Source organism: Schistocerca serialis, chromosome 4 (assembly GCF_023864345.2).
Source record: "Schistocerca serialis cubense isolate TAMUIC-IGC-003099 chromosome 4, iqSchSeri2.2, whole genome shotgun sequence".
NCBI classification, from domain to species: domain Eukaryota; kingdom Metazoa; phylum Arthropoda; class Insecta; order Orthoptera; family Acrididae; genus Schistocerca; species Schistocerca serialis.
In genome coordinates, this window is record NC_064641.1 from 266,607,754 (window position 1) to 266,630,276 (window position 22,523).

Below are 22,523 nucleotides of genomic sequence, written 5' to 3' on the forward strand. Positions count from 1 at the left end.
ATATGAAAAGAGGGTATAAAATTAAGAAACACCAAAATAATTGTTATGTAGAAGAAGAGTGAATGAAGTTAAAAAAAAAATGAGGATTTTTGGTTTGTCCTAAAGGTGTGACGATCGACAAAGGATGACGTCAGCCAGATAAAACCATGCATTCAGCATGACGTGACGTAACGAATGGTGGTACCTTCTATGCAGCTCTTTCAGCTTTTGGGGCACTCCGAGCGCTTGATGATTTTACTGGTTTTACTGATTTCTCCCGTAGTAGGAGACGAAACTCGGTCAGAAATCTTTAGTTTCATATTATTTTTCACTGTGTCACAGAAAGCTAGGAAGCCTTACTGGAATTAAAACAAAAAAATTAGCCCGTTACTCCTTGCAGACATACACGTGCTGTAATTCAGTCAAGTATTAGAAAGATATCTTTGTTAATGTTCCCCCCAAGCCATTCCGTCAGCTTGAGATACGATCCATTTCAGGCTGACAGAAAGGATTGCGGGCACAGCAACAGAAATGTCTTTCTGAAGTTTAGCTGAATTACTCCTCGGGTATGTCCCCAAGGAGTAATAGGCTGATGTTTTTATTTTAATTTGTTCATAACTTATTTCATAAAACTTGACGAAAAGCACACGACGAAACTAATTCTTTGTTTCAAACGTCCCTCATTTTATTATTTTGTCAATTTTCAAAAAAAATAATGCCATTACTCCGGATACACTATCCTAGAAATTAATAAAATTGCTTGTTCTTCTAGTTCAGGTAACATTTGCAGACTGCAGAAATTCCGTGACGGACACACCTCATTTTCAACCGAGCAATTTTAACTTCTCGGATGGGAGGCTCAATGATGACAGAATTTTCTAAACTAATGAGAAAAATATTGTCCAAAGATCAATAAATAATGTGCAAAAATATTGACGTTGATTCCTTCATTAACTTTTCCGAAAAAATCGTAAATATCGCTTATTTTATAGGCTAACTGAGGAGAATAAATCCTTAAGGAATTGTCCAACAGTTTAGAGTAATCATGTACATCCTAAGTAACGACTCTTATACGTGACGTTGGAAGTCAGGAGGGAAGGAAGATTATGGTTTAACGTTCAGCAGGCCGTCAGATAACATGCCCGGTTAGAGGAATGATGGGTAGGAAATCGACAGTGACCGTCAAAGGAATCATCCCGGCAATTATCTGAAACGGTTTAGGGGAATCCTGGAAAAATTGCATTTTTACGGTCTTATCAGTATTTGAATATTTTCCACCTGAATACGAGTCTAGTGTGTTTAGTATTGCGTCATGTTGTTCGGTCGCGACTTTGTACCGTTTATTCAGAATACGAGTGAAGTGGTGTTTGCATTATTTGCCTCCGATTACCAAACCCTCGAAAAATTGACGTTCGCAGCAGGGTATAAGACAGGAAATTTTGTACGTAATTTAGTATGCAACATACCACTGGAGATCTAATAATAGTAATTAACTAATGCATAAACTATAAATTATTACTTCCCTTAAATAAACTGTGCGGTGGGAACTTGACGAGGATTTAGCAGAAATGTAACTTTTAGTGCTGCAGGGTTAGACAGACACTTATCTATCTATCGAACAGCTAAAATCATCACCAGGAAACAATAGTTCACCAATACATGAGTCGAAGGTAGTAAACTACAGGCAGAAATATCACATAGTGAGTGAGAGGCTGTATGTAGTCAAAAAGAGTAAACAGAAAGCGCCTTTCATCGCCACGCTTCCTTGGAGGATACTAGAGTATAACTATTACCATACGCACATAAAGAGGCGGAAACTTTGCAGTTGTTAACAAGAATAATTCGCTGCGCCTTTAAATGGGTTTAATTTATCTTTAATTTCTTAGTGTAGCTGCACAATAGTTGATAATTGCGTATGGCCAACGGACAATTAACCCACACTTGTACTCAAATTAGCCTATTACTGATGTCTTATTCCGTAAATTCGCTCACGATAAACAACCGGAAGCACTGACCTACTTCCGCTTTCAAGCAACTCGCGCTGTTTTCTCTTAATTAGCGTGACGTGTACTCACTTTTGTGGTTCTGCAGACACGCTGCACAGGCGGAAGCGGTTCACAGGAGAGAGAAAATATCCGGTCCATAAAAAAGTAACCAACACTCCCGTCACATGCGTTTAACTCTGTGACATAAATAATTATAGCTCCTCAGAGGAAAAAGAGGAGTAAGTCCAAAGTAAGATTTTGGCGGTACTTCCGCTATGGCACGTTCAGGAATTCGGCGCGCAAACAAAACCACTGTGATTGGCAACGCGCAGCAACCGGTTCTGGGCCTCTGCGATGAGGACTGTGGGGGAAGGGTAGGGTGGGGGGGAGGGGGGGAGGTGTCTGGGGAGGGAGGCACAGACACGTGGGCCGAGCGTGCAATGACTGTCAACGCGGTCGCGGAGCCGAAGACGCATGCTGAACGCTTTTGCTTTCCGTTAGATCCCCCTGGACCATAAGACCCAACAGGACCGATGCCATAGTATCGGCGATGCCGAACAGTTCGACTTCGTATTCCTATTTCGGGAACATTGTATACCATACTGCACTATGGACTCTTAACTGTGATGTGATCATGCAGAGTATTGTTTCGATTTCAGAATTCTTTGCATGTCGGAGTAAGTACTTACTAGGAGTAAAACGCTGTTGTTCCCGCTCTGTACTCTGTATCAGGGATACAGTAAAGTCCTGGTTATAGGCAACGCAAATGTGAGAGTGAGGAGATCTCGTCAGTTTATCTAGAACAGGTTTACGGAGATGTCATTGGAAGAAATCTAAGAGAAGTCTCTAACTTGATCTGATGTAGAAACGGGAAGATACATTTGTGAATCTCGTTATATGGCATACCAGATTCTTAGACGATATAGCAAAGGGGAAAATTGTAGAATGGAAAGACATGGAATTTTTATATTGCGTTACTCAAATGGTTCAAATGGCTCTTAGCACTATGGGACTTAACATCTATGGTCATCAGTACCCTAGAACTTAGAACTACTTAAACCTAACTAACCTAAGGACATCACACAACAGCCAGCCATCACGAGGCAGAGAAAATCCCTGACCCCGCCGGGAATCGAACCCGGGAACCCGGGCGTGGGAAGCGAGAACGCTACCACACGACCACGAGCTGCGGGCTTGCGTTACTCACAAAATAGCTATCGTACTACTTGTTTTCTCTCACAGTAACATCAAAGTGATGTACCTCTAAATGATCGTTTATTCTTTCCTTCTGGAAGTCTCGGACATTTCCATTTTCCAGGGATTTTCTAAAAGTATCTGAATATTACTTCTAGCTACTGATGTGCGCAAACGTTTTCTTTTATTTGTAAGTTTTTCTCCTGGATCGAACAAATAAGAATGGCATTTAAGTCCATAACGTTTTATAAATGACTTTCGTGCCTAGATTAGATGACAGACTGTTTGACCTCAGCCACGCAAAGCAATAAAGCGACTACAAGCTAGGACCGGTTAATTAAGTAAGGGGTTGCATGTAAAGGCATTTATCCATTAGCAGACGCTCGGTAGAGTTTTATCAGGCACTCACGCTCCAGTGAGGAGTCATCTGTTGTTGAAAAATGTTGTCGTCCTCATTCAGCATCAGAAACAACCAGTTTTTGAACATAGCAAGATACTGCTGACCGCTAACCGTGTTTCCATCAAAGAAAAATGGTCGGTGAGCTGCGTAATGTTTTGAAACTATTATCTTTTCTCGTTTATGTGCATTAATAAAAAAATTTACTAGCATAATGTTACAAGAATGTTAGTTGATTGGAGTAGTACCACAGAGGCATGAATAAGGAAGTTGCGAATTTGACTAGATGCATGAAGTTCGGCTTCGTAGAGTAAATAGCAAAAACTACAATTTCAGTTATGTGGCGCTGTAATAGTCACAAACGTGTAAGTACGTGGTATCACGTAACATTCCGCCAGTGCGGACGGTATTTGCTTCGTGATACATTACCCGTGTTAAAATGGACCGTTTACCAATTGCGGAAAAGGTCGATTTCGTGTTGATGTATGGCTATTGTGATCAAAATGCCAGCGGCCGTGTGCTATGTATGCTGCTCGGTATCCTGGACGACATCATCCAAGTGTCCGGACTGTTCGCCGGATAGATACGTAATTTAAGGAAATAGGAAGTGTTCAGCTACATGTGAAACGTCAACCCTGACCTGCAACAAATGATGATGCCCAAACAGATGTTTTAGCTGCTGTCGCGGCGAATCCGCACATCAGTAGCAGACAAATTGCGCCAGAATCGGGAATCTCAAAAACGTCGGTGTTGATAATGCTACACCAACATCGATTGCACCCGTACCATATTTCTATGCACCAGGAACTGCATGGCGACGACTTTGAACGTCGTGTACAGTTCTGCCACTGGGCACAAGAGATATTACGGAATGATGACAGATTTTTTGCACGCGTTCTATTTAGCGACGAAGCGACATCACCAACAGCGGTAACGTAAACCTGCATAATATACACTATTGGGCAACGGAAAATCCACGATGACTGCGACAAGTGGAGCATCAGCGATCTTGGCGAGTTAATGTATGGTGCGTCATTATGGGAGGAAGGATAATTGGCCCCCATTTTGTCGATGGCAATCTAAATGATGCAATGTATGCTGATTTCTTACGTAATGTTCTACCCTAAATTAGACATTTGTGATCCTTTTGGTAAATTGTCTGGCTGATGGCAAGTTTACGAAATACAAAGTTAATATAACGTATAACAACAGTAGTAATAATATCGGGAATTAAATTAATGACCCATAAATGATGTAGGCCACACAGTTGAGATTTGATCAGAATAATGTTTATTCAGAAAGCAAACTAATCGCGAAAATGTTCATATTTAGAGTTACTGTTACACTCGAGCCCATATTCATTTGACACAGTTCGATCATTCACAATTTCATCGCGATACACAAGTCCAATACTCCACCTAGATATTTACACGAGATAGAGTTCACACCAGTTGCACGGCTGCTCACAGCTGAGAGACAAAGTCCCGCGATGCCACACAACTCGAAATTTTCTAAGTCGTTTCACTTCCTAGCTACCTAAAGACCGACTGTCCGCCTTCGAGTCATAATCCGAACTGTCCCCTTTGGTGTCTCGACCAGAACTGTCCTCTGCCCGTCTCAGACCGCGTTTCCCGAGCGCCGAACATCTTCGCCCAACTGACTAGCGCAGTTCCCTTTCCTGCAACGGTCCATCTGATTGGCTACAGCTTATTCTACATTACTTTACATTTTAACATATTTAAATAATCAAAGCTTGACCACTTTCACGTTCTAAATAAAGTAACAATAATATCCATTACATAATAAACGTTAAATTCTTTTACAAAACCAGTACAATTTCCTTCTTAACTTTGGATGTCACGGCCAGTAGTCTTGCACCAATGTGCTTTCTGATAAATAAATAAAGAAAAAAGTAACTATCATGCACCAAACCTTACAACAAATATTCTATTACCTAATGGTTCAATAAGGTGTCATGCTGTCATCGTTCAATGTGTTCTGTGTGGAGTAAATGGTAATCTGATGCATAACTGAAAATACTGATAATTTGAATTTACTGTATCTTTTAAACAAATGAAGTTACTGAGTTGCTATTTAAAACATTTGTCGTTTTAGTGATGCGCATCTATATGAAATGTCGATCGTTAAGATCGACCAAACTGTTCAGATTTTAGCACTCAGGTCTTTGTTGCAAAACTTCTTAATTTCACTTTAACAGCAAATCCTAAACTATTATAGATATGATCAATATTCAAGTTTTATTGGCATCGCCATGGAGGATGACAGATTGAAATTACTGTGACTTCATTCCGTGAATTACTACAGAATTAAGTAGTTTCCATAAATGTTTCCCTTTATGGTCGATCTTAGATCCGCCATATTTAACACTGCTACGTATCCCTGGCTACAAAAGGCTTCTACTGGGTTTCCCTGTGATGCAGGTTCTCGTCTGCCTCATTCGCACACTACAGCGCTTAGCCCTCAACAGACAACAGACACCTATGAGTTTCCCCATCTCGTGGTGAATCTGCGCCCTTTGTAGCATCCGGTCTTGGACGACAGGGTTCGTTTCACAATTTCTGAAGGCCTGGCTCTTTCTGCCATGCTCGTTAAATCACATACAGTGAGACGCAAATTATTTCGGGGATCCAAATTCGAAATACTGATTTATTTTCTGTTGGGCTTTCATTCGACACGGAACTAAATGGTGTTGCTGCGTAACTTACAAAAGAAACGTTACTGTTAATGATGCCAACATGAAATTTGGTTAGAGTGTTTATCTCATACTGTAGGCGTCGTTTCAGGAGGGATTTTTCGAAAGTCCCTACCTAAGGTGTGAAATAAGGGAAGGATTTTTTCTTTAATATGTCGCTAGTAAGCCAATTTTGAACCTAGAACTACGAAAATCGGTATTTGGTTTACTGTACTTGTTTCAGCAGTTTTCGAAATTTAACCTGTATGGGAGTGAAATAGTAGATGAAAGTTTTTCTCAAAATGAATCATTAGTAAGGAAGTACTGATGGTTTTTAAATATACATGCGTGAAAATTGGTATTTGACTTCCCGGTTAGAAATAAAAAAAATATGTGTTTCAGTGTTTTTGGAAATTCAATCCTCAAGAAGGTAAAATGGGGGATGAAAGTTTTTATGGGAATATTTCATTACGAAAACATTGTTAAAACTAAATCTCTGAAAATCTGCATTAGGCTCGTCGGTTGGAAGCCAAAAAAAAAAAAAAAAAAAAACGTGGAATGAGATTTTCACTCTGCAGCGCAGTGTGTGCGCCGATATGAAACCTAACTTAAAACTGTGTGGTGGACCGAGACTCGAACTCGGGACCTTTGCCTTTCGCGGGCAAGTGCTCTACCAACTGAGTTACCCAAGCACGACTCAGGACCCGTCCTCACAGCTTTACTTCTGCCAGTACGTCGTCTCCTACCTTCCAAACTTCACAGAAGCTCTCCTGCGAAACTTGTAGAACTAGCACCCCTGAAAGAAAGGATATTGCGGAGACATGGCTTAGCCACAGCCTTGGGGATGTTTCCAGAATGAGGCTGTGGCTAAGCCATGTCTCCGCAATATCCTTTCTTTCAGGAGTGCTAGTTCTGCAAGTTTCGCAGGAGAGCTTCTGTAAGTTTGGAAGGTAGGAGACACGGTAGTGGCAGAATTATAGCTGTGAGAACGGGGCGTGAGTCGTGCTTGGGTAACTCAGTTGGAAGAGCACTTGCCTTCGGAAGGCAAAGGTCCCGAGTTCGAGTCTCGGTCCGGCACTCAGTTCTAATCTGCCAGGAAGTTTTAAAAAAATTCATGTTTCTATGTTTTTCGGAAATTCAATCCCTATGGAGGTAATAATGACTATGAAAATTTTTGTGTAATTATTTTGTTACATTAAAACATACTTAAAGCTAAATGCATTAAATTGGTATTTGAGTTCTAAGGAAATTTGTATTAGGTGATGAAATATCACCACAAGAACTCAAAAGGCAGGATAGACAAACACATTCGACTCCAGCAACCAGAGTCGTTTATTTATGGTCAAAAGTACGTAAGGGAAAGACAATGCTGCTATGCCCTTAACTAGAGTGAAACCTTTAGAACTCTGAACAACAGAAAAATTCTGTTAAAGGAAAACAAAAAGAAAAATCTGTGCAGACCATATAGTCTAGGCGAGCGAAATACCGTCTGCTAAGTTAGTAAATAGATGAGATGGAACAAATAATTTGTGTCCTTCATTCATTTTCTTCTGGGAATGGGATTGATGTCACGAAAAGGGGATACATACGAACTTCTGTATGTAAGTTTCCGTTAGAATTTATGTAAAGTGGAGCGGTTTCTCATTGTATATTTTACTTACGACTACAAATGAAAGATCAAACTAACCTACAAATTCAGATGCTGACTTAAAGTGATGTGAGACGGGTATTACAGATGCCAACCGGTTCTCAGACTGCGGTACTTGGCATTTCACAGCTGTGAGGTGGCTTAACTTTCATTTTCTTTGTCAGCTCTTTCCTAAAAGAAAAGAAGTAGGTGATACACACGACCACACTTGTGGAAACAACCTCAGACATAGCACCAATTCACGTGTACTTTGCGCCGTGTGTTAAAGGACATCGCTCACACAGTTCATTTAATATCGTTGCTAATAATAAAACTGTAAAACCGTCGTTCCTGTACGTTTCTTACAACAGGATAATCTCCAAAAAATGCTCGACGAATTTTCATGGGATCTTCGCAGTTAATTTGAGCGTAGCGTGGGGCAGCGTGCAGACTTCGTTTCATCAAAATCAGATCACAGAAAAAAATTGGTATCAAGATTAAAATTTTTATCTTAAGCTGTCTTGTCTGTCTGTTTGAACACTCTAATCTACAAAACTACTAGACGAATATTCGGGTAACTTGAGCATAGCTTGGGGCAGCGTATAGATTTATATTTTATCAAAATCTAATAATGAAAAAAAACGACTTTGTGATTTAAAATTTTCTCTAAACATTCGTATCTGTCTGCTCCCGCACGCAAACTTCCGAAACTTCAAGACGTATTTTCATGTAGTTTTCGGAGGCAACTTGAGCGTTGCTTGGGGAAAAATAATGGTTTTATTTCATCAAGCATTTTTAGACTTAGAGAAAGTTTTTGGCAATGTTGACTGGAATACTCTCTTTCAAATTCTAAAGGTGGCAGGGGTAAAATACAGGGAACGAAAGGCTATTTACAATTTGTACAGAATTCAGATGGCAGTTATACGAGTCGGGGGACATGAAAGGGAAGCAGTGGTTGGGAAGGGAGTGAGGCAGGGTTGTAGCCTATCCCTGATGTTATTCAATCTGTATATTGAGCAAGCAATAAAGGAAACAAAAGAAAAATTCGGAGTAGGTATTAAAATCCATGTAGAAGAAACAAAAAGTTTGAGGTTCGCCGATGACATTGTTATTCTATCAGAGACAGCAATAGACTTGGAAGAGCAGTTGAACGGAATGGACAGTGTCTTGAAGGGAGGATATAAGATGAACATCAACAAAAGCAAAACGAGGATAATGGAATGTAGTCGATTTAAGTCGGGTGATGCTGAGGGAATTAGATTAGGAAATGAGACACTTAAAGTAGTAATGGAGTTTTGCTATTTGGGGAGCAAAATAACTGATGATGGTCGAAGTAGAGAAGATATAAAATGTAGACTGGCAATGACAAGGAAAGCGATTCTGAAGAAGAACAATTTGTTAACATCGAATAAAGATTTTAGTGTCAGGAAGTCGTTATTGAAAGTATTTGTACGGAGTGTAGCCATGTATGGAAGTGAAACGTGGACGATAAATAGTTTAGACAAGAAGAGAATAGAAGCTTTCGAAATGTGGTGCTAGAGAAGAATGCTGAAGATTAGATAGGTAGATCACATAGCTAATGGGGAGGTATTGAATGGAATTGGGGAGAAGAGAAGTTTGTGGCACAACTTGACCAGAAGAAGGGATCGGTTGGTAGGATATGTTCTGAGGCATCAATGGATCACAAGTTTAGCATTGGAGGGCAGCGTGGAGGGTAAAAATCGTAGAGGGAGACCAAGAGATGAATACACTAAGCAGATTCAGAATGATGTAGATTGCAGTAAGTATGAAGAAGCTTGCACAGGATAGGGCACCATGGAGAGCTGCATCAAACCAGTCTCAGGACTGAAGACCACAACAACAACAACAACATTTCATCAAAATAGGAAAATAGAAAAAAATATAGTAATTTAAAATCTGTACTAAAATTGTTTGCTCAGTTTAGTAGTTCGGATGTTTAATCGTCGCCGTGTGGTGCACTGAAGAACCAATAGTTACCACTGTTATGTTTTTTCTCTCACTGACACATACATTTTCGGAAGTTTATGTCAGTGACAGAATTAATATTATCTGTATACATACGAATATAAACTAACGGCGAATTTACTTGGATAAGATATACGGATTTATGGATTTCGCTTTGTGTATTAAAAATTTTACGACATTGCTTTGCTTCTTTTTATATTTTATTTATATTCGTTGCTCAGGAAAACCAATTTATTGAGTTTGTTTTGTGATTTGGGTACCTACTCATTACATTTTTATTTCGTTTCATCTATGAATAGCCGGCCGCGGTGGTCTCGCGGTTCTAGGCGCGCAGTCCGGAACCGCGCGACTGCTACTGTCGCAGGTTCGAATCCTGCCTCGGGCATGGATGTGTGTGATGTCCTTAGGTTGGTTAGGTTTAAGTAGTTCTAAGTTCTAAGGGACTGATGACCACAGCTGTTAAGTCCCATAGTGCTCAGAGCCATTTGAACCATCTATGAATAAAAATCTCTATAAATGTGCGGGTCGTTCTAAATCCACTACAAATGCTAAATGCCTGAGGACTATGCACTCTCAAGAAGCCGATGAACATAGAGAGACGAGACTTGCTGTAACTCGAGAACATCAGGCTTTAATTTGCTTTTTGGAAAGTCCTTGTGAAAGCGACGTGCGACGAAACACTGATCACGAGCATCATCCATTATTACACACCTCAGAACATTTCACTCACAGAGGCTTCAATTTGCTTCTCTCTAACGTAAGATCATCGAAGCGGAAATTTTCACGTGAATGGCGCCGGCGAGCTAGTTTTTATACCCCAGAACCCGCTAATTTTTAACGATTTACCATTTCGCTTGAACTGTGTCCAGTTCCTTGTAAGTATATGTTATGCCATGACAATAAATAAAGCTCAAGGCCAGACGCTTCGTTTTGCGGGAGTGGACCTTAGTGTCAGTTGTTCTTCGCAGAGGTTTTATAAATAAAAATGAATTCTACACGAAGTCTGGGGCACAGCTGTAAATAAATACCTGGGTAAGGCCAGATTTCTCAGCCAGTCTTTACACAAAACAGCAAATTTCTTGCTATGCCTAACATTATCAATCTTTGTGGCTGAACGCTGGTCCAGAATTTCAATATCCTCTTGCTTGTTTATTTCTAATCACAGTAATAGCTCGGTGGCTCAGTAGATGAGTTTCACACTACACGTATGGAGATTTCGATATCGATCTCTAGTCGGTTCTGGAATTTTCTGTGCTACTGTTCCCTGCTTTCCACCTCCGGCTTCTTAATGAGATTAATTTGAAAGTAACATCTAGAATTGGAATCCACTTTAAACTGTAAGTCCACCTATAATTGAGTTTTATGAGTCACTACTGTCGGATACGATCGTTATGCCATATCTGTAGCTCTGTCGAAACAAGTGGCACAATGCAACTCACAGTAGCAAGTCATTCAGACTACAAAACGCATTGTATCAACTTCGTATCCGTATTCGTCTTCGTGGAGATGGTTCCTACGATCGTAGGTACATAGTGTTCCTTATACTGTCAACATTGTATCACTGAGTCAAGTAGAATGGGCGGAAGAACTTCATGAGTGGAAGAACGCAGAACATCGCAGTATTTTTCTCTTTAAAGAATCAAGGATTGAGCAGCGTGACAAATAACGGATAACCTTATTGAGATAGTAGAATCACATAAAAAAAGGGCCTCTTTGCCCGAAACTTTACAGTATCAGGTTTCTAGATTGATGGTGTACGGACACACATGTTATCCGATACGGTTCCCTTACGAGTCGAAAGTATAACGACAATACCCACCGCTCTACTGTTCTACCGTGTACTGGAGCTAATAGACATTTTCTGCTTTCAGAGGGTGAAAATGCGTGTCTTTTTAGAGAACAGGATGAGGCTGTCATTCAAATGCCATTGTCAGTATGATGATCGGATCTGAATAGTAGGCATGGAGAAAATCTATTAGCCTGTCACAGATATTGCGTTTTTATGAGCCATTTTTTGTTATTTTGTTGTCACTTGTTGTGTAAAAGTTAAGCGTTAATGTCAAATTGATCTACTGTATTCTGTGGTTTTTGAAGGAATGTTTCACTCAGATCGATACGCTGAAAGAAAAGTTTCTTGTTGACGATTTATCACCAAAAGAAATTAATCTAAACTTATAAAACTTTTCCCCCTCCACCAGGTTGGCTGGTACAGTAACAGTGTAAAGACTATTTTGAAGAAAAAACAGCACTGGTTGCGGTAATTATTATTTAATGACGCGTTTCGCCTTTTTGTGGCATCATCAGATCTACTACAAAAGAAGAAAGAAAAAAAACAAAACATTAGAAAGGAAACCTAGTCGCGATTAAGCTATATTTTAATTTTTATTGATTTTTAAAAATCTAAACTTGGTGTCGTACTGCTCGTCAATCCTCAAACAGAATTCAAATGGAGGTGTACTTCTCCTGAAAATGATCCATGTCAAAGGCTTCTCAAAATTGCAAACAAAGACGAAAATCAGAAAGCTCACAACGTGCAAACGGATGTTAACAGAAGCAACAGTTCAAAACGTGTCAGGTACAAGCTTTTTAATGATGATCAACAGCCAAGCAAGCAGCACGTTTTCAAAGCTCTACAGATAATGAAATCGACTATACACAGTGATTTGTGGAGGATAGTAGGACCAGCAATCCACTTCCTGGAATTAAACAGAAACGAAAGCTGCAATTGGATACTGGCAACCCTGCACCAAAACCGTACATTTGATTTCATCTACCGGAAAATGTACCGTCAGCTTTTTCCGGGGCTGGGAAAGGATTTTTCTTATCGACCTTTTCAAGCAATGAATATAAATACTATGGCAAAACTGCGAGAGAAAAAAAGGTGCTTTCGGAATATGAGAACTTATCGGTTTAGATGTGCAAATTGTTGTACCATCCATCCAGTTCCCTAAACTGATCCTCTCTAACGGTTAGGTTCTCAATTTAACTGACTCCGTTCTCACCCATGGCATTCCTTAACAAGATACACAATGTCGCATCAGCAAGTTACGCTTTACAATTTATTGTACGCTAATATCCACATAACGTCCTGGCGTTTTTATATAATTCTACAATCATTTCCGCACTGAGTTATGATTTCTTTCAAGCACCTCGAATGTTCTCGTATTTCCTAACACGTATTAATGGACGCCGACAAAACGACTTAATCTCTGCCGAGCACACCTCCAATATGGTGTCTGGATGTCTGTGGAAGACTGGCAGCACATTCTTCCTCAACAGGGAAAACCAGAGAAGGTACTGATGTTGGATGCTGGAGTCTGGACAGAAGACTATGTTGTAACTCATCCCAAAGGTGTTCCATTGGATGTAGGGCGGGACTCTGGGCAGGCCAGTCCATTTCAGGAATGTTATTCTGCACAAATCAGCGATGTCAGATGTAGAATAAATTTGCACCGAATAGTTCAATACTACATAGTTCGGCAGTGGCAGTTGTTTACCACACAGTCGGAATCGTCTTGGAAACAGTTCGTTTCTCAGATCACATGTCTACATGCGTTGCTGATACTGTTGCTGATAAAAACAGTTACCGTCTTTGAACTGTTCCTCTACTGCACATCGTGTACAGTGCTTAGATGTGTTAATATCCTTGCACCTTCAGTGTTTTCTTAAGTACGTTAAGGGGACCGCAACTCAATCTAAAAGGCGCATCCGTACTTCATTTTTGGCACTACACATAATGACAGGTAACGTTCTCTAGGCATCTACCAAACCCAATCTCTTTCATTGGACAGTCGCAGAATGTAGTGTGACTCACCAGCACAAATTACTTGTTTCCAGTAATCCATTGTCCAGTGAAGTCTTTAGAGTACCTCAAGGGTCGCTAGCACTGCCTACAGAAACATGTCCCTTGTGCTCAGCTGGTCGACCATTATACAATATTCTTTTTAACTCCATACATACAATCGTTGTATTAGCTGCACTGCCTGATAGCAGTTTGGAACAATTCATGATTTCCGCCTTCCGCCGATGATTTCATGCGATTTTTAACAGTCAGCTTTCGTAATGCTTGTCCGTACCTGTCTGTCAGTACTTGCGGTCAGTCTGTTGTTATTTTAGCTGTGGTTGTTCCTTAACAATCACATCACCAGCAGTCAACTTCTGCAGCTTTAGAATGGTTGAAATGCTGACAGACTTGTTACCCAGGAGTCTCCCAACGAAGAGTCCACGTCCGAAGTCTGTGAGCTCTACTGACCGACCAGTTCTACTGCTAGTGCCTCTCTACTGGCAACTCAATACTCCTCGCCTGTTTTTGTACCGACGGAAATGACTGCTCCAGTTACTGAACCGTACCAACGGAAGTGTTGCACCCTTCACTTTTACAGGTGAACCCATGTCAGGTGATGCCGGAAACGAAAGTACTGGCCCTTCTCAGCGTATCGATCTAGGAGCGTACTGTCGTGTTGATTTAGTCTTCCATCAGCACAAAATGTGTCGGTGATCCATCATGTATCTACCGCATTGCCCAACAATTGGCCACGGGGGAAATGCGAACCTAATCAGCGATGTCAGATGCAAAATAAATTTGTACCGACTAGGTCAAGACTCCATAGTGAAGGCAGTGGAATTGTTTACCACACCGTGAAAATCATCTTGCAAACAGCTCGTTTTTCAGATCACATGTCTACATGCGTCGCCAGCCGTTGTGGCCGAACGGTTCTAGGTGCTTCAGTCCGGAACCGCGCTGCTGCTCCGGTCGCAGGTTCGAATCCTGCCTCGGGCATGGATGTGTGTGATATCCTTAGGTTAGTTAGGTTTAAGTAGTGCTAAGTCTAGGGGACTGATGACAGATGTTAAGTCCCATAGTGCTCAGAGCCATTTAAACCATCTACATACGTCCATTATCGTATTACTTTCACCCGTGTCAGTTTTCGCTATTAATCGTGACACATGATGTATAAAAAATGCTTCAAATGGCTCTGAGAAGTATGGGACTTAACATCTGAAGTCATAAGTCCCCTAGAACTTAAAACTACTTAAACCTAACTAACCTAAGGATATCACACACATCCATGACCGAGGTAGGATTCGAACTTGCGACCGTAGCTGTCGCGCGGTTCCAGACTGAACAGCCTAGAACCGCTCGACCACACCGGCCGGTCATGCTGCATATATAGCACGAAAGGCGACTTTAGGCATGGCTCTTAATATCAGCATGTAATGTCATTCAAATACCTGTTTATACCGAACTTCACATCCAACAGACTTTCGTAACATACTTTAATGCAGAGACAAAACGGACAGTAATGTTGGTAAGTTTCAGAACTGTTGAGTCTTTTTGGTCAATTTTCTAACTAAAGCTTAAGTTCAATTTTCTTATTAAAAATCGAATCCGAAAGGCATCATGTAAAGAGCCATGTTTTATTGGCAAATTAGATGATGTATTTCAGATGCAACCGTCTCGGAAAGACGATTTCGAGCTTGGAGCCGCCCTCCTGTGGCGCCTCGCCCCACGTACTCGGTAGCGGGCCCGCCTACCCGGACCACTGGCGGCCCGGTGACCGCTGGGCTGTCCCGCAGCGTTGCGTAAGCCGCGAGCGGAGGCGCGCGCTCTACTTACTCTCCGTGCGGTGTGGCCTGGGGCGCCCTCGCGATCCAGCGGCAGCCGTCTGCCAGTCTCCCGGTGTCGGCGGCACTCGCGTGTCGGTGGCCTCTGCCCGGTTACGTTATATACCTCGCCACTCGGCGTCCTTGTCCACCGCAGGCAACTCTGTTTCTGCGCCTGCGCTGATCCTCGTTTCTCAACGGTGCCTCGGCTCTGTTAAGTACACGAAGCCCCGCAGCAGAGAAGAGCGTGCCAAAGTAAACATTTCACCATCCGCTAAAAACTAGCCGACTTTTCAAGTTGTCTCAAGAGCTCTAACGCCCTCGAGCTACGAGCCTAGACAACCAGACGTGCCGTATCAACCTGTGCCGCCAGAGACGTGCGGTGACCACCACACCAAACTATACTACCGGCCATTAAAATTGCTACGCCAAGTAGAAATGCAGATGATAAACTGGTATTCATTGGACAAATATATTATACTAGAATTGACATATGATTACATTTTCACTCAATTTGGTTGCATAGATCCTGAGAAATTAGTACCCAGAAGAACCACCTCTGGCCGTAATAACGGCCTTGATCCGCCTGGGCATTGAGTCAAACAGAGCTTGGATGGCGTGTACAGGTACAGCTGCCCATGAAGCTTCAACACCATACCACAGTTCATAAAGAGTAGTGACTGGCGTATTGCGACGAGCCAGTTGCTCGGCCACCATTGACCAGACGCTTTCGGTTGGTGAGAGATCTGGAGAAAGCGCTGGCCAGGACAGCAGTCGAACATTTTCTGTATCCAGAAAGGCCCGTACAGGACCTGCAACATGCGATCGTGCATTATCCTGCTGAAATGTAGGGTTTCGCAGGGATCGAATGAAGGGTAGAGCCACGGGGTCGTAACACATCTGAAATGTAACATCCACCGTTCAAAGTGGCGTCAACCGAGACGTGTAACCAATGGCACCCCATACCACCACGCCGGGTGATACGCCAGTGTGGCGATGACGAATACACACTTCCAATGTGCGTTCACCGCGATGTCGCCAAACACGGATGCTACCACATGATGCTGTAAACAAAACATGGATTCATCCGAAAAAGTGATGTTTTGCCATTCGTGCACCCAGGTTCGTCGTTGAGTACACCATCGCAGGCGTTCCTGTCTGTGATGCAGCGTCATGGGTAACCGCAGTCGTGGTCTCCGAGCAGATAGTCCATGCTGCTGCAAACGTCGTCAAACTGTTCGTGCAGATAGTTGTTGTCTTGCAAACGTCCCCATCAGTTGACTCAGGGACCGAGACGTGGCTGCACGATCCGTTACAGCCATGCGGATAAGATGCCTGTCATCTAGACTGCTAGTGATTCGAGGCCGTTGGATCCAGCGCGGCGTTCCGTATTACCTTCCTGAACCCACCGATTCCATATTCTGCTAACAGTCATTGGATCTCGACCAACCCGAGCAGCAATGTCGCGATACGATAAACCGCAATCGCGATAGGCTACAAACCGACGTTTATCAAAGTCGGAAACGTGATGGTACGCATTTCTTCTCCTTACACGAGGCATCACAATAACGTTTCACCAGGCAACGCCGGTCAACTGCTGTTTGTGTATGAGAAATCGGTTGGAAACTTTCCTCATGTCACCAAGTAGTAGGTGTCGCCGCCGGCGCCAACCTTGTGTGAATCCTTTGAAAAGCTAATCATTGGCATATCACAGAATCTTCTTCCTGTCGGTTAAATTTCGCGTCTGTAGCACGCCATCTTCGTGGTGTAGCAATTTTAATGGCCAGTAGTGTATTCCTTATGTCCCAAGCCATCGAATGAAGGTAATCGGTCCACCCACACTAATGTGAAAACGGTCTGTGTTCAACATCAACGTGCAATAACCACTTGCAGACGGCAAGCGGCAGCACGAGCACTGGAAGGTATTTAAAACATGTCGGAGAGACACGGTAAACAGTCCACAAGTTGTAATGCGGAAACAGAGTCATTTATTTGTCCTCCGTAGGGGTGTGATAATTGCCTTTCGGGCCAAGGGTGGAATCATTTCGGAAACGGCTAAGTTTATAAAATGTTAGCGTGCCACCGTGGTTAAAGTATAGCGTGCATCGCAAAATGTCCTAAACTAGGACAGAAGTAACTGTGATGCATCACGATCCTTAGATGACAGGGGAGAATGATGGCTGCTAGGATGTGTACAAGCGAATCGTGCAACTGCTGAGCAACTGCTGAGCAACTGACCGCCGAGATGAACCAAGGGGCTACCAACGATACACTATGTGATCAAAAGTATCCGGACACCTGGCTGAAAATGACTTAGAAGTTCGTAGCGCCCTCCAACGGTAATGCTGGTATTCAGTACGGTGTTGGCCCACCCTTAGCCGCGATGACAGCTTCCACTCTCGCAGGCATACGTTCAATCAGCTGCTAAAAGGTTTCAAAAATGGTTCAGATGGCTCTGAGCGCTATGGGACTCAACATCTGAGGTCATCAGTCCCCTAGAACTTAGAACTACTTAAACCTAACCAACCCAAGGACATCACACACATCCATGCCCGAGGCAGGATTCGAACCTGCGACCGTAGCAGTCGCGCGGTTCCGGACTGACGCGCCTAGAACCGCTTGGCTACCGCGGCCGGCTGCTAGAAGGTTTCGTGGAGAATGGCAGCCCATTCTTCATGGAGTGCTGCACTGAGGAGAGTTATCGATGTCGGTCGGTGAGGCCTGGGGACATTGTTGAGAAGACATATAATCTCACCATTTTATATCATTTATTCCGCTAAAATTGTTGGTGTTTTCAAACATGGGTAGTCCCAGGTTCAAGTGAAAATTTTGCAGCTAACATGAAACTCCTAAGCACAATAAAGTAATACATTAATACAAAGTGTCAAGCGGATAAAATTTTGGTAGGTGGAAAGTGAAAGTGTTCGTTCCAGTCCTGAGATATTAATTTCAGAAGTTCACATACTATTGTTAACTAGCAAATTATAGCATTGATGGTTCATATTGCCTCTTTTTGAAATGACAGCCCTTCCTACGATTCACTGATGGTGACACATATAAGTCTCGTTGAAGAAAAGGGAAAAATATATTTCGATACAATCAACATCACTCCTCTTTTGTGTTAAATTCACACGATATCGCTTTAACCCTGCTAAAATTATAAAAAAAATTATCGCTTTCACCAAATTTTCTGAAGAAGATGATGAAGAAGAACCAGAAGTAGAAGAAGGACATATATCTGGGATTCCGAGAAGATGCTATTAGAGGAATATACAATTCAAGTTGCTCTCATTTCCATTGAGTTTCAAGTCAATGAAAATCGTCGACCTATAAAATCTCCTGAAGAACCGGTCACTCAGTTTTTAGGCGGAAGACATGAATTTCTCTTAAAGCAGAAATTTGGGTCAGTCACTCTCAGCAAAACATTAGGAATCGTTACATAGTCCGCCTCTAACTGTACGTCAAACCACGTTATACATTGGTGACAGAAAATTTGAAAGAATAAGAGGTGTGGTGGAACTTATCTCCTTCAGTACGTAAAGGCGGTTAATAAAGCAAAAAATCTTCGTTCCCTTTCGAGCTATGCTAACCCAGCCGGACAGAGCTGGACTTCACGATTAAGATATTTCAAAAAGTACAATACAGCAACCCAACCGATTTAGCATACTGTATAAAACCTTTGTAACCTGCAAGTAGTACCGCACATAACATCAGGATATTATTTCAGAACTAAGACTGGGTTGCATTATTAAATAATCATTATGAAGAACGATGTCAAAGAATTACACAAAGCCAGTAAGTAGATGAGTGATTACTAGTAAACAGAAGCAGAAACATTAATTTATATTTGCCTGTCACGGATACGAGCATTCAGGTCGTCTCCATGGTTAAAGAAACATCGGACCTTTCGTTCACTTTTTCGTAAATTTCTGTGCAATTTTTTGCCAATTCAGTACCTTTTAAGTATTGTACAAGTGAGTAGCCAAGTCTTTGAAAGCAAAAGTGACTGTGGTTCACGTTTTAGTCACAACGATGGCAATTTCAACGTATTTTAATGGGTTTTGTAGACAATCTACGTAAATAAGAGAAACAGGCCATCCTCAGGCTGGTCGACTCATCCGCTCTTAGTTCGTGGTTGTCGACATCTTGGCGCTTTAAACACTTTACTGAGCTGCTTGACTCTTTCGGCAAGTCACAGGGAGATTGAGATGCACAGATCTTTCTGCTCACGGTAGATGTTGAGTAGTGCCATCACGTCGTACACAGGAACACGATAATTTATCATTTTCGGGACAGATGTTCAGGCGCGTTATCAAGTGACATTCCTTCAGTTGCTATAGTCTAATAATGTGGATAATTCCTGTAAATTATTGGTAGTTTCCATGGTGTTTAACGGCACTATACACTAAGTACAAATACGATCTAACTTCACGCAGTATACTTCTTGGTTTTTATTCATATTTCGTCGATTTCCTACATTGCGTCCAGATTTGAAACGAATATACATTAACCAATCATTTCATGTCTCTAGTGAATAACTTAAATACGGTCAGGCGATTTTTGTGTATCGTATCTCCAAAATTTAGATGGCAGATTTGATATGAAGCCCGACGCTAGCTTGATATTAACCGACTTCAAAGTTTCTTACCTCCTGCTTGTATTATAAAATGCATAAGTACAGTTGCTTTTACTTTCCGTTCCTTAGCGTCAACTTGTTCTCCTGCAGCATGTTACATGAACTTTATATAAACGTGAAATCCTGCTGTCTCACGATGGGCATTGAAGTGTGGAATTCATGGAAAGGGAGGAGAGTAAGTTGTATAAATAAATACAATTTAAACGCTGCTTGTTGGAGTGCCTATTTACTTACATTTTCTTAATGTTGACTTTCACTTAAAGTTTCAATTGAAGTAGAGGCATAGCGCTTAATAATGTTATTTAAGGGACAACGTCGTTAGAATGCGAACAATTGGAGGGTCAGAGCTCTTGCTGCGTCATCGCACCTGCTGCGCAAATAGGGACGGAGGGATGGCGTTGCGAGTTTTCACTCAGGTGATTCAGTACTTGCTACATTAGGAAACCATCTAAATATTGCACGTCCTGAGCAACTAATTTTTATAACCAAACACGTACCTTTTCCTACACTCATTTAATCACTAACTGAAGAAGAAAGCTGCATGGAAAAATTGAATAAAGTTATTATGTGAGTTAAGAAATACTGACAATGAAATTCTAGAGAAGCCAACACTAATCAGTTATCTGAAGCTCTCACTTAAACGCCCCGGAATGTGTTACGCCTTTCACTGCCAGCTAGACAACTATAATTTACTTTCTTGCGTCCATCAAACGAAATCTACTTCACGCTTGTTACTTAAATTTCTCTTTCGTAAATGACACTCTGCCAGCCTAGATAGCCTCTACAGCATCAGTTAATCTGCTACTCCCAGTTCTTCCACTTTACCTTATTCCATCACTCTCTTTTCTTGTTTCCCTTTTTACAAATCCGTTATGTAACAGCCTCACTATTGCAACACGATTCACGTTCATTCACAAATAGCAAACTGTTGTCCTACTTCGTCCCAAACTTCCACTTTTCGTTTACCTGGAGAGACGTTACACTACATGACAAGATTTATTGTATTTATTATTTTTTACTTGACATTCACTGCGTCATCTCGCCGCCTATGCAGCAAACGAAGGACAGTAGAATGTCTGACACTTGCAACATTCTCCTCTCTAAATGGACTTCTGAACTCTCTTCTGTTCTTTTTCGCTGTTCTAGCTGCAAAAACCCTCTCTCAAATTGCAAGCAGTGGAAGTCCATGCCCCTTCGCAATTGAAATACCAAATGCACCTTCACTAGACACTCAAAACATTAGAGCTAGTGTAAAGCTGTGAGAATACGATGGCGTTAGCTGAACTGAAAAATTGCTAAGCTGTTTTATTCTTGCGGTACGGAAAAATTCAATAAAAAACAGTTATATGAGTACTGATTTTATCAGGTGCTCTGCATTTAAAAGTGACTGAAGCGTCAATAAATGTGCAGGCGGACTTCTCGTTTTGTTTGAGAGATTCATTTTTCATTAGGTGGTCCTATGTTCGATATCAAACGCTGATAGATACTTCGGAGAAGAAGAATAAACGATGTTTAATTTTAAGTCAACATCGATATCATTAAAATGAAGCATAATCTATGATGTGCAGAAATAAAAAATGGAAACGTCCATGTCTTTGAAGAAGGAACTATCCAAACGTCTTGCTGAAGTTATGTAGGAACACAACTTGAACTACAAATTACAGTAGGTTGGTGTGAATTCGCGCACCACTACATGTCAATAACAACGACGTTACTAAGTAAAATCTTACTGTATTTTTCTTTCCTGGGTACGGAGGAAGATCCCTGACAGTTGGCATCACTGTTGTAAGCTTTAAAGCACTAGATTCAAAAGATTGTCTGTCACCACTACTGCCTGAAAACCACAGCCGCCTACAACCGCAGCAGCACTGAGATGTTGCCATAGAAACGTAAACAGTATCACATTCTGTGGCTAGTCGTCGTGGACGGACAAAGCAGCCGCGCAGAGACATGTTTAACTCTCGGGGTTTTTCTCTCGCTGTGTGGACTAGGGGGTCCTCTGTTCTGTTCTTAAAAGGCTAAGTCGAATTTACAATGGCAACATGAAGCATTTTGGGCGTGGCATACAAATGGAGTTAAAATCAATAAAAGGTTTTTTTACTGTAGTACACGGTGTCAAATGACGTAAGTAAAATATTAACTTCGTCAGTAGAATATTTTGTCGATTCAGCTTTCTAAACCTGTCGCCGGTCAAGCTTCGACAAATTACGACAGATGTAAGCGGCCTGTTATTAAATGTTATCTACGGTTGTATAAGTAACTGGTGTGAGTTATGGTGGTTATGAACTATGCTGTTTATTGAAAATATGTCGTGATTTACTAGGATGTTATGGTATACCTGAGAGAACAAGTACAACTTATATTGTTGCTAGAGAAACTAGTAGCGATTATATTCCTGTTTCTTACAAATGTTTGGCTCTTTC